Raw genomic sequence first — 13,357 nt, 5'->3', positions numbered from 1 at the left:
AGTATTAGTGGTACATCCTACTGATGCTGCAGCTGCATTGATTGAGTCACGTTAGTTTGATATTGCTCTTACTGTAGACAGTGGAATTCCTTCTGAATCAGACAGCTGTCCTTCTGAATCAGACAGCTGTTTCAGTTAATATTAGAGTTTTCCTCGAGCTTCTGCAAAATTTCTAATTTGTATGATAAGGGCAGGGCTTTCCTTTTCATACTCATGATCACAGACAAGCCTCATTACACTAAACACAACCAAGAACTGTCCACATAAACCGGTAAGGAATGTACTGGAAAGATTTCTTCTCTCACTTTCTTGACAATTTCTACACTGGTATGTAACAACTCATTTTGAAGAAATCCTAAATTGGCATCTCCCCACCTCTACAGTATTATTCCATCTGTTCAATCTGTACACACTGCAGACTCCTGGTGGTGAGATTAAGATCAGCTGATTGTGATGTTTGAATGTCAACATACTCTACCTAGCCTTTAGCCTCAGGTAAAGTTTACTATTTTCTTTAGGTCTGTAGGTACACTTACAATGAGTAAGTAAAATTTTCCACTTCTTCTGAACTTTGCTAAAAATGATCTGAAGAATATTCCCTCAAAAAGGAGCAACATCTTAAACAGGAGCAATGTAACAAGACATTTTATATTGGCTTCCTATAGGAAATGTCTAGCGCCTGGGCAAAAAGCGCGTATTACCTGGGATACCATGATACAGGAGACCGTCTTTTCGAGGTTTTACTATAGACACAATCATCACGACTGCCATCAATACTGGCACAAAGTATTTTTAATATAAATTAACCCTTAGACCTACTGTTTCTGTGAACAAGCTTGCCTCTCCATCCCCACTTATTGCCTGTAGTGGAGTAAGAGAGTACATAAACACATACACCGCAAATGCAGACTTTCTCATGAATGTTTCACATCACTCTTCTTTCATTTTATGGTCCCTATAAATTGTGCAGTCTTTCCTTCTTACTTTTCTGCAGCTAAAAACAAATGAGGCAGAGACAACCACTCAGACATTCTTCATTATCTGAAGAGGGTTGATCACGCTTTGTGCGAGTGTAAAGTTCTCTTCTATAATGCCAATGTTTTATGGGTCTGTTTTGGATATTGTACAAAATGAAACTGTTGCTTACTTGTACTTAGGGTTGCCAAAACATTTTACACAATCATTTTACTGACCTTCCAATAAAATTGCAGGAGGTGCAGTAGTGATCAGCCGGATCCATCCTTTCCATATGCTTACGGTATAATTACGCATAACTTTTGGGTTAATCTGCTTTTCCTCTGCCTTTCTTCTAATCCCTTGGAACAAATTATTGTAGAAAGTGCTCGGCATAGACAATGCATTTGTCTCTCCACAGTGACATTTTAAAAAAGTCATCACACAGCATTCTTAACAACAGCAACGAAGGCAAGAGTTTGATAAAAAAGAAGGCAAAGAAGAAATGACCACCATTTTTATAACAACAAGAAACTTTGGCCAGCACTGCAGCAGAGCTATTTTTGTTGAATTGGTTTCTTCAGCTAACCTAGAAACCACAATCAGCAACCTTGACGCAATCGGAAGACTATAATAATATACTTACCAATGAGTGAACACCTATGTTGACAAGGGTCTGCTAGTTTAATACTAATATTCACTTAGGGTGTTGAACGTGGTATGGAAGCACTGAGGTTGACTACTGTGGTGATCTTCACTTTCGGGGAGGGAGAGGAGGTCACGTTTCCCAGGTATCTGATGGACCTCTATAGCATATCTGAGAAGTATGATTTATCTACAACAGTGCCATTAATACTGCTTTCAGGCCATTCCTTCTCTGTTCAATTTCTAATCACATGCAAGTGTTAAATTTTGATTCTTACCCTAATGCTGTTTCCCAGACATTTTATTCTTTTTGTTTCTACTGCATGCAATTGAACTATGCTATATGGTATAAAATTATCATTAAAATTACACATATGAAAAGAAGATATTATAAGAAACAGAACCCTCTCCTTAATGTGTGGTTTCCTAGATTATGGGAGACGGCCATTTTTAGGGTCAGCTCATGGACAGTTACAGCATCAGAATGCAACAGAAATTGTCAGCATCTGCTCTCTCATCATACCGTTCCACATCATCCCCAAGAGTCTTGCCGCACCACATCCATAACTTCTTCATCTGTATGCACTTGACGAATTCCACCAACAGTTGCAGACCACGCACTAATATCATTTCCACTTCCTTCCTCAAATCCTAGTATTAGTTAAATGAGCTGAAGTTCCACCAACAGTTGCAGACCACGCACTAATATCATTTCCACTTCCTTCCTCAAATCCTAGTATTAGTTAAATGAGCTGAAGAACATAGTTTGTTAGATTTCCTCAAGAGCTGCTCCTCCATGACTTTGTTGTCCAGCATATCATGTTCTTAATGCTGATTTTATTTAATTTTCAAAGCAAGGAAAGAGAACTGTCATCGATCAATCTCAATAAAGGACCCAGAATCATTTCCTATATGCAAGTTTTATGCTTTGCAACACACCCTGGTCCAATGTTTGCAATAAACGTTCATTAGGGCAGGCCTGTCCTGGTATACTTCTTAAGCGGTTTCCAAATGCGGATTTAATTCTATCATCACTAATCATAGCTGAAAGTTTAGGAATATTTTTGAAAATAAAAGTAAAGGTTAGATTGTTCCCTAGCATTCCTGCAATTCTGATTCATCCCTTTCTCTTCTTAGGTTTAGCAGTACTCATTCTACAGACCACAGCCTTTATATTTCTGAATATTCTCTCACGTACTGTACGCTTTTGAAGTGTTGTATTGTGACAACTCTGTACATAATAATCTCTGCTATCAGTTCAGTGCTAGGTACTGTAGAGAAAGGCTGGGGAATGAAGTGAACATGTTGGCACTTTGTATTTCCCTGTTAGAACGCCTTTCAGGGAACGACCGCATTATGAATATTTCATAAAGCGTTCCTTCTGAACATTCTTACAAAGCATCTGCCGTTCACGGTCATGAAACAGTTTTACAGAACCCTCAGTTGAATTTGGATTGTATCGTGACAAGAAGTAGTGTGCTATTTATTTACAAATGCATTTAATTTACTCTTCTCTTTAACTTATATTTAAGCTTCATTTATAATCAATAAAGGACTGAATTTTTATAACCTCAATTTTTATTTATATTGACTGTGAAAAGTATATCTCACTTAATAATTCATATTATTATTTTGTACAGTAATTTTAATTATGACTAAATGGTTACAATCTTACAATTTTAATAGTGAATGTGAGAGGCAATACTGTTCCTTAACTTCAGCAAACATGCAATGCCAGATTTCACACTAAATATGTAAGTACAATATGCTTTAAAAAATGTATTCAATACTAGCAAGTTTCTATATCATCATCATCATCATCATCATCATCATCATCATCATCATCCTCCTCCTCCTCCTCCTCCTCCTCCTCCTCTAACGGCACCCGCACCTCCACAGCTAAGAATTAGGTGGTGGTGGTAAGCCAAACTTGCTTAACTCATTGGGCCAGAGCCACGGAACCGTTCCGTGCTTCATCTTGGTGAACTAAATGATGGACCATGGAACTGTTCCATAGTCTCACTTTACAATGTAATTCAACTTTTCCTCAAGAGATGGCAGAGTGAGTTGCATTTCTGATTTGTGTAGGGACTCTTCCTCTCTAATGTTATATGCATTTTCTTAATATATGTGTGCGTGCGTAAGAAAAGGGACAACTTCTCGGTCAACAGTTCACGAAATAATTGTAAAAAACCATTCAAGGGAGTAAAATGTCAAACTTTCGTTTTTGATACCTATGTATTGCTTACACCGTCATCTACTCACTGGGTGAATTTAAAAGCCCTCTGACAATAATCACTGTTAAAACATGAGATTTATTTAATACTAAGAAAAGGGACCACTTTTCACATCGTAAGCGAGGCTCCACACACTTAAACACTCGCGCTCATAGCTGCGCGAGCATGAGATAAGATGGCTCGGATAAATAAATAAACCCTAGCTGGGCACTTTTAATAAAGGTAATAGGTTTCATGAACATCCTGTCTGCTCCAAATATTTCGGATTCCAATACAGTCTTTCAGTGTATTTCATACTGTGGAGAAATGTGCGATGAATGCATTAGTATGAAACCAGCCAATGACGACAGCTCCTAAGAGAATTATGACAGGAAAGAAACATACACAATTTACACTTCAGAGGGCAGGAGGTGTGTCAGTCATTCTTTCACTTTGTATTCGCTTGTGGCTCTAAGAGGCTAAAAAATTTAAAGGAACAATTCAAGAAAGAAGGGGTGAAGCCTAAAAATTCACCAAAACGTATGAAAGACTTCTCAGATAAAATCTATTCCTTTTGATGATTGTAAACATGCAGTCTACTTCATGAATAATTTCAGTGAACAAAATGCACTTGTCATGCCAGGCTGGATACGTACAAAATGAAGAAGTGATCTCATGCTTCTCCCAACCACCATGTCTAAGGAGTATGTTAATATATTATACTCTGACAGTTGTAAATCATTAGAGAGAATTCCTGTATCACTCTCGTCCTGGTATCCCACCTGGAGTACATTTTGCAGTAACATAGTAGTTCAGAAACCCAAGACTGATCTTTGTATGACTTGTAGAAGCAATTAAATTGTAATAGGGAAACTCATCATCATCATTCCGTGTCCGGTCAGCATTTCCAAAATGTATCAACTCCGATGGCCTTGTTGTTCGCCTCGATTAGGTCCTGTGTAGTGCAGGGATGTTCTAGTAGGGGACAAATGAGCAGGTGGTTCGGATCTTGTGTTACACCACACTCGCAGGATGCGTCTCCATCAGCTGGAAGTATGGCCCATTTTTGCATGTTGGTCTTGCAAAGAGGTACGCCCACCCTAAGACGATTAAGTGATCTCCAAATAGGGTAGGGCAGGTCATTTCCTGGAGCTAGCTCTTCCTTTGCAGGAGTATCAGGCGGCAGCATGCTCTTCCACCTGGTGATGCGGTTATACTCAGGTGTTCCTACCAGTGGTTGAGTCCTGGTGATGAAGCTCTTTCTCGACTTCAGTCGACAGACTACAGCCTGGTGATCATGCAGTGGGTGGCGAGAATCATTAGTCTGCTTTGTCCTCTCTGCATCAGCAGCAACAGCCCTTCTGATAGCGGGGGGAGCTATTCCAACAATCGGGTAGAGTTTGTCAACTGGGGTTGGCTTCAGACATCCCGACAAGATACGTACGGTCTCGTTGATTGCAATGTCAACCTCCTTGGTGTGAGTGGATGCACTCCACACAGGTGAAGCGTACTCTGCAGCGGACACACACAAAGCAAGAGCAGAGGTTCTCAGGACGCGAGGGCTTGCTCCCCAGGTGGTGGCTGTGAGCTTTCTCAAAATACTGTTCCGTGAACTAACTTTCAGCCTGGTGTTGTGGCAATGTTTCTTGAAGGACAGTGTTCGGTCAAGAGTAACACCTAGATACACAGGTGTTGGACAATGTTCTAGTCGTTTGCCTTGCCATATAATGTCCAGTTCCCGCCGAGCTTCTCTATTCCTTAAGTGAAATGCGCACACCTGAGTCTTGTTGGGATTTAGCTTTAGATGATTGCCTTCATAGTAAGAGCCAAGAGTATCTAGTGCAGAAGTCAACTTTTCCTCCACCTCTTCAAATGTCTTTCCTTGGGCAGCCACTGCAGTATCGTCGGCATAGATGAAAAGCTTGGTATGTTCCATTATGGGTTGATCATTAGTATAAATGTTAAAGAGCACAGGGGCTAGCACACTGCCTTGAGGTAAACCGTTCTTTTGTACGCGCCATCTGCTCTTCTTACCATGGAGAGAGACTTGGAATCTTCTATTCTGCAGGAGAATGCCAATAAGAGATGTTAGTTGATAATCATTAGTGAGCTGGTAAATTTTCCTCAGTAACTTCCTGTGGTTGATGGTGTCATAGGCAGCTGTTAAGTCAACAAAGGCAACTCCAGTTACCTTACGCTGTTCAAAACCATCCTCGATGTGTTGAGTAAGGTTCAGGATTTGACTGCAGCATGACTTTCCAGGTCGAAAACCAGCTTGTTGAGGAATGAACTTTCCTTCGAGGATGCCACTAATTCGGTTAAGGATAAGTCGCTCGAAGATCTTGAAACAATGGCATAACAATGATACTGGGCGAAAGTTTTTAGGATCGTTTGGCTCCTTACCAGGCTTAAGTCGTGCAACCACTCGAGCTTTCCTCCAGAGCTTGGGAATATAAAGCTTAGATACACACTCATTAATCATTGTAAGCAGCCATTGCAGAGTAGTCCTGCCGAATTTCTTGATCTGTTCTACTCTGATATCATCGATACCAGCAGCCTTATTTAATTTCAAGGTGGAGATGATAGACTCTAGTTCATTCAAGGTGAAGGGTTCTTGGAGATTTTGGTTCTCACTGCCTGGGGTTCGTTCCAGTTGCTCCCGTGTACTCCGACCTTTAATCTTCCCGTTCATGAGTAATTGGGTTGCAATCTGGTCAGCTGTAATTGTGGTGAAGGTTTTGTTGGGTCACCGCTGAGGTTTTTCAGGAGATTCCAGGCTCGCCTACTGTTCAACTTCATGTCCAGATTCTCTACCAGTGAGGTCCACTTAACTTTGTGATTTGCTGAGATAGTTTGCATCAATTCCTCACCAACCTGGATAGTTTCATCAGCAAATGGGTCAGCCTCAAAAAGATCTTTGTAATAGTTCATCAGCTGTTCGCTGTCATCAGTCATTCCTGGTATGTAATTTGTCCTACAACCTCTTGGAATGGTCCTTCTAGAGGCTGTCTGGACGCATCTAACAAATGCCTCGTACATCTCAGGTTTCGGTGGGATCTTGGCAACTTCTATATCAAGCTCGTTGGTGAATCTTTCCCAATTGGCCTTCTGAAAATTAAACCTTTGCCTGAAAGGTACCTCCTCTGGCACTACCATGGCATTCACTTTGCAGATTACAGGTCTATGTTGGGTAGATGGGATAGGCTTACCCATCATCTTCACACAACTCCCAGCAACTTTTGATGACACGAAAATATTGTCAGGGTTGTAGCCTCTCTTCCACCGACCGCTATTGAAGGATGCTGGTAGTTTTGGATCATGAATTAGATGAAGATCATGATTCTCTGCCCAGGTTTCCAGTTTATCTCCATTGGTATCTGAATCTGGGTATCCCCAAGATGTGCTTCGGCAGTTGTAATCGCCAAGGATGAAATTTACGCCCTGGTACTTAAAGTTAGTAGGTTCTTCAAACGTGAAGTCAACATTAGGAGGCTTGTATACAGAAGTAACGCTAAAGTGTGGCGTACATACAGAAAGAATCTCAATATCATCCCTTTCAGTTAGTGAGGTTGATGTGATATTTAGGTTTGGTCTGGTGAAAATGGCACTACCGTATTTATCATGGGGCCTTTCCAGAACAAGCTCCATGCCTGCGATTTTCGGTCGATGGCTGTTGTAGCCCCAGTGAGTCTCTTGCACTAGAAGGATGTCACATTTACATTCCTTACACAAGTCAGCCAATAGGGTCTCTATGGCACACGAAAAACCCTCAATGTTTATCGAGACTATAACAAGTGGTCTTAAAAAAGACCCTTTAGGAGGATTACTACTTCTGTGTTGACCGGTAGTGGAAGAATCCGCCGCTGCTAATTTGCAACGTTGCCCAGGGTGCGCCCGATTGTACTGATTTTTCATAGCGTAATTTATACAATCTTCGGGGAGGCTTCTTCCGTGTCAATTATGTCAATTATGGATGAGGAGGAAAAAAGAAATCTGATGGAGAAGGCTATACAACATCTTAATCACATCTAAGCAGAGCGGACTGCTGATAAAAACACCATAGACAATTGCAGACAATGAAAACTCCATTGTCTCTTGGGCCACATAGCTGTAACACGTACAAAGGCACAATGCATTATACTTTTGATTTTGCCCAACAGGTGCACTTACCATACGATCCGCAACAAGTTGGACCCATTTTCTTTCTTACAGGCTACAAAGTGGGTTCTTAGGTGTTGCGTGTGAACCACTTAACAAATTTGTTTTGTACATTACTCCAAAAGCTTGCATTGCAGATTAAGGAGTAAATACTGTTTTATCTCTTGTACAACACTTCTTGGAAAAATTTTCAGTAGGTGAGGAGCATTTAGAATTCCATGCTGATAACTGTGTTGGGTAAAATAAAAACATGTTAATGAGATACCTCATGTGGAGAGTAATGACAGGAAAGAACAGCAGTTGAAAAATTTCATTTTTGCCAGTAGGACGCACGAAATTTCAACCCGATTTGTATTTTGATTGTTTCAAGAGAGCGTTCCAGAAAAATGAAAGACGTTATTGAAGATGTAATTAATGTCGCCCGTAAAAGTTGTCAGGTTTCTAGCTCTATTTTTCCTGTTGCTGTTCGCACAGAATCCGGAAATGTAACAACTCCTACTTATGAATGGAAAAACAAGTTCCGTGCTGCAATGAAAAACATTCCACAAATAACCCAGCTACATCACCCTGTGTATATGAAAGAACACCCTGATGTAGTGTTGACAAGGAAATCCATAGGTAGTTTCTGACGAAGTACCCCACCATCCTTCCAGAAGATCCACCGCCTGACTTCGGTGACCTTCCGCAAGTCATCAAACCTCAAGGAATTACCATCAATAGACAGTTGTATTTCTATGAAAAAATTAGACCCCGTATCAGAAGATAAGAAAGATATACTATGCCCGGGTATAACATCTTTACCTGCTCCAACAACACTGCCATCAATCACTTCAAGTGAAAATCTTACGGAGCTGGCTTCTGCTTCTCCTCCTCTGCCAATAATTACACAATCATCTTCTTCATAAAGTGTAATGCCTAAAAAAACAAGTACGGTTCAGAAGAGAACTCCCCCCCCCCCCCCAGTGGCAACACAGCCCTGGAAGGGCCTTGGCCTATCAAGCGACCGCTGCTCAGCCCAAAGGCCTGCAGATTACGAGGTGTCCTGTGGTCAGCACGACGAATCCTCTTGGCCGTTATTCTTGGCTCTCGAGATCAGGGTCGCTATCTCACCGTCAGATAGCTCCTCAACTGTAATCACGTAGGCTGAGTGGACCTCGAACCAGCCCCGTGATCCAGGTAAAAATCCCTGACCTGGCCGGGAATCGAACCCGGGGCCTCCGCATAAGAGGCAGGCATGCTACCACCAACTCCAAGAAAAAGAAGAGGTCTCGATCCACCTGCAGCTACTGTGAAGAGGCAGGACATCGGGACCAGACGGTGAAAGGGCATATACTATGCCCAAAAACGCAGAGTTCAGCATGAATAACTGATATTCCTGTCTTATGCTGGCTATGATTAACTATCATTAAGGTATGTGATAACTTTTGTAAAGTGCAGTAGTGTTGCAATTAGTTGTCTCCAGTGACCTTGTGCAAGTCATAAAAGCTCAGACTTAGCATCGATAGATAGATCTCCATGGAAAAATTAGACCATAAATAATATGTTGATAATTTTCGTTAAAACAATTCTATGTGAGAATACCATTGAATATGAAAATGTAAACCCCAGCGTAACTTCCAAATAGTTTTATAAGTTATTTGTGTCACCAAGTAACCAAATTTTTAAACAGCTCTACTGAAAAACTATGAAATCTTATGTTGTAACATAACATGCTAATTTAAGGCCTTAATTTCTTTCAGAGGCATTCAATTCAATTACATGATATTAGTTACATATTATGGGACATGACAATACCTTCATCTCAATACCCGCCATGTGGTCCCTTTTCATATGCACTCACACATACATCAATAGTGAGCTTGGTAATATTAGTTTCAATTGGGCTATAACTAGACTCTGAGATTCACTTGTAAACAAGACGGCTGCCAGTAAACGACTGAAAGTTACCGATATATAACCCCTTTTAGAAAGTAATGATGATTAGAAATGCAATTTTTTCAGTGAAATTAATTGCTTGTTGCTTATTGTTTAAAGGGGCCTAACATTGAAGGTCATCGGCCCGGTGAAATTAGTAGTAGTATTAGTAACAGTGTAATGCTCCTGATGAACAAATAGATGTGGAAATCAACAAGGAAGTGCAAGGGGATGACCGTGTTACAGCTCAGCAGGCGGACTGAGTAAAATGTATTTGAAGTATTCCTGTTCCATGGTTCGTGGCATGAATGTCGTTTGTTTTCATATATATTTAAATTTTAAATGTTCTTGTAAGTCAGAAATTTCTCATAATGCGAAGCGTCACTAAACTTCCTTCAAAATAATTCCAGCCCCAATGCAGTTTCAATCCAACAGATATGCAGGACTCAATGGGTTAAATGAACTTGGCTTTATGCTTGTCTTTTGTTTGAATGGGCAGTCAGTTGCGAATCTTCTTCCTTTGTGTCAGCCTCGCAAACTATTTTGACTATTAACCGAAAGGTTGCAGAACAGTTGAGTTACCTCCCCGCAGTTTGAATATATAATTTCGGGGGAACCTTTGTGTCTACCCTGGAGAGTTATTGTCACGTGATTTTTAGAGACGAAGAATGAGCCAAGCATACATAATGGTGTTTTTATGTTATTGGAGAGTTTTCTACCGATTCAAATTTTACTTGTGAAAACTCGTGTATGACGCAATATTATTTCATTACTTGAGTTTACTGTCTATCTGAGTAATGATAGATTTCCTTTGTTGTACATCAACCTTTTGTTGTAGTTTACCCTGACATTTATTAGTGTCTATGTCTGGAGGCCTTGCTATTCATAATTTTGTTTTCTCGTTTCTCTCGGACCCTTAAGTGGTTTGTACATGTATATGTATCTGAAAAGGGGATTTTATTTCTACCATGGCAGTCACCATTCCCATTGAATTTTATCTGTTCTCAGCTTTATACATTCACTTGTATAACCACCTGGCTATTCCTTGATGAGTACTGTGGAGTATGTTTCCATTGTTATTTTGGGCAAGTATGATTTGTATAAATGAAATCTGTGATCTGATAGTACGTACATCTGTGTCTCTTGGCCAGACCTATGAGTCGTACAGCTTATGATTCTACAGTAATGTTACCTTGCTGAAATATTTACTTAGAATGCTTGTGATATGGCTTTGAAGTAAATAACAAAAGACTGATTGCTATACATAATGGTGACACTGGATCAACAAGGTAAAATTTGAATGATGGTGGTGTCTTAAGAAGACACTTTAGAAATGTGTTTATTGCTCTGAGCTACATATTCTGGGATTCACTTTGAGAACTATTCGTAACGTGCTGCTCTTATTTGCCAGCATTGTCTGAATGTATGTTGTTGTGAGAGGAAGAGTATGCCACAGTTCTCTGTCAAGACATTTGTTTAAGTTACTGAATGTATTGAACTCAAATAGTGTTATTTTATTTTCAGCTTCGCAAGTCACGATTTCCCTGTATTTTAGCTTCATATCAGACAATGGAAAACTCCTCATTTTGTTTCATCTCTCCTTTATAAAAATCATGTTAGTGTTGTAGGCCATGGTCTAGGGACCATGTGATGATCCCCACATTTCACCTAAGAGTGCGCTCAGCATTACCAAGGGCTCCGACTGACTTCGATAACTGCGAAGCTCATAGTGGAATGGAGTGGTGTTGCAATTCCACCTCATTATAAGTGCAGACTACAGTGCGCTGCTCGTCTATTTGTCAGTCATGCAGGAAAAGTGGTTGCTGATTGGCTGTTTTTTGGCCAATGATAGAAGCATTAAGGAGCTCGATGTACGTCGACCTGCCTTGGTGGACACAGGCAACCGATGACCCGTTGCTTTTTCTGGTCTGCAGTGGCCATCGTGTCCTACAGGACTTAAGGCTTTCAGGACTGGAAACCAGGCTTTGTTTACACATTCAGATTCCTCTTTACGGTTGTAGTTTTTGGTGTGCTTCAGGATTTCAATGGCTTCCCTTTGTAGCCGGGCGTAATAAGATACAGTAGTTGACAGTACTTTGGTGTTGCAGTACTGTATGTCATAGCCTGCTGGCAGCGAGCTGGCTATGTCCGTTATGCTCCTTCAGTCGACAACTGAGAGAATACGGAGGCTACTGGAGCCCATGGGTTAAAAACCATATATAGGCTGATGAAGAAAATCCAGGAACTACTTAGGCCTGCTAAAGACAAGTGCCATCGTCTCTCCAGGGCAGGTGTCTACAATATCCCGTGAAGATACGGCCACGTATACATAGGCACAACAAAACACAGCGTCGCCACATGACGTGCATCATATTCGATGCCTCGGCAAAGAATGAGAGTGGTTAAAGTTTGAACGACATACTTCTTATAGGTCCTACAATCCAAAACGACCTCTGCTCCATTAACCTGAGATTTCGTGTAATCGGTGGTGGGACGGAGAACTGGAACTAAGCATTGTGTATTTACCCTTTATTTGAAAAACATTGATTATAGTGTCTTAATAGGTGTACAATTTTATTGCTGGACAGAATGAACATTGCAAGATGCGAGAATTATTTTCGAAGTGATTTTTTTTTGTATGTAAATTTTATAACTGATCATTTAAATTAATGTCAGCAAGCATGAAGAAAAGACATTTGGGAAATTTTAACTTGAAGAATTTATTGAAGAATTATTTGAAAATTATTTTTTTAAATTCTGTATGTCAAAAATCGTAACCTGATTTTAAAAAAATTTTGTAAGGTGCTTTAATTTTGAGGCATGCTATATCGCATGTGCGGTTACTGATGTTGATACAGGTTTTGGAATTCCTATTGCTTCAGCAAGTCAGGAAATGATCATATATGGTCATACAATTAGATTGGCCAAAAGTTCGGGCGTTCCAATTGATGAAAAGAAACTGGTAATGTAGTGGAAATTACATCCTATTGGTGGATTGTAATTTGTCAATTTCCGGCCTTAGGCCGCTTCGGGATGCGATTAGCCCGCGTCTATTCCATCTGGCCGTCCCCAAGTGTGGATGCGCTCGAGGGTTTCCCCTCCGGGAACCCTTCCTCCTTGTTGGTAAGTGCCATTTCTATTGCCATTTCAATGTTTTCTGATTTTGTTTGATTTAATTCAATTTCTTTTGTGTTTCAGTACTTTCTTGCTTAATGTAATTTTTGAGGTTTTAAATTTAACGTGTCTGAGTTTGCACTAAATTCCCGTTCTTTGTAATTTCAAGTCTTTCACTTGATTTTTTTTATCAACAATCCATTCATTTGTGTTTTTGGATTCGTAATTGTATCCGTTTGTCAAATGTGTTAAGTATCAGCTGCTTGGTCATTTAACTTTGTTTCTTGTAATTTTTCATTTGTTATTTTAATACAGTTGAGCTAGAGGGTGTTTCTTGTAAGTCTTTTCTCCCCCAT

At 40.2% G+C, this 13,357-nt stretch overlaps 1 protein-coding gene across 9 annotated transcripts in view; it reads right to left on the bottom strand.

The window, feature by feature from the left end:
- The window catches only part of Abl (tyrosine-protein kinase Abl), a 520,947-nt gene that overhangs the window by 235,467 nt on the left and 272,123 nt on the right, over positions 1 to 13,357 (bottom strand). The window lies entirely within an intron of this gene.

Source organism: Anabrus simplex, chromosome 1 (genome assembly GCF_040414725.1).
Source record: "Anabrus simplex isolate iqAnaSimp1 chromosome 1, ASM4041472v1, whole genome shotgun sequence".
Classification (NCBI taxonomy): domain Eukaryota; kingdom Metazoa; phylum Arthropoda; class Insecta; order Orthoptera; family Tettigoniidae; genus Anabrus; species Anabrus simplex.
This window is presented reverse-complemented; position numbering and strand designations above follow the sequence as displayed.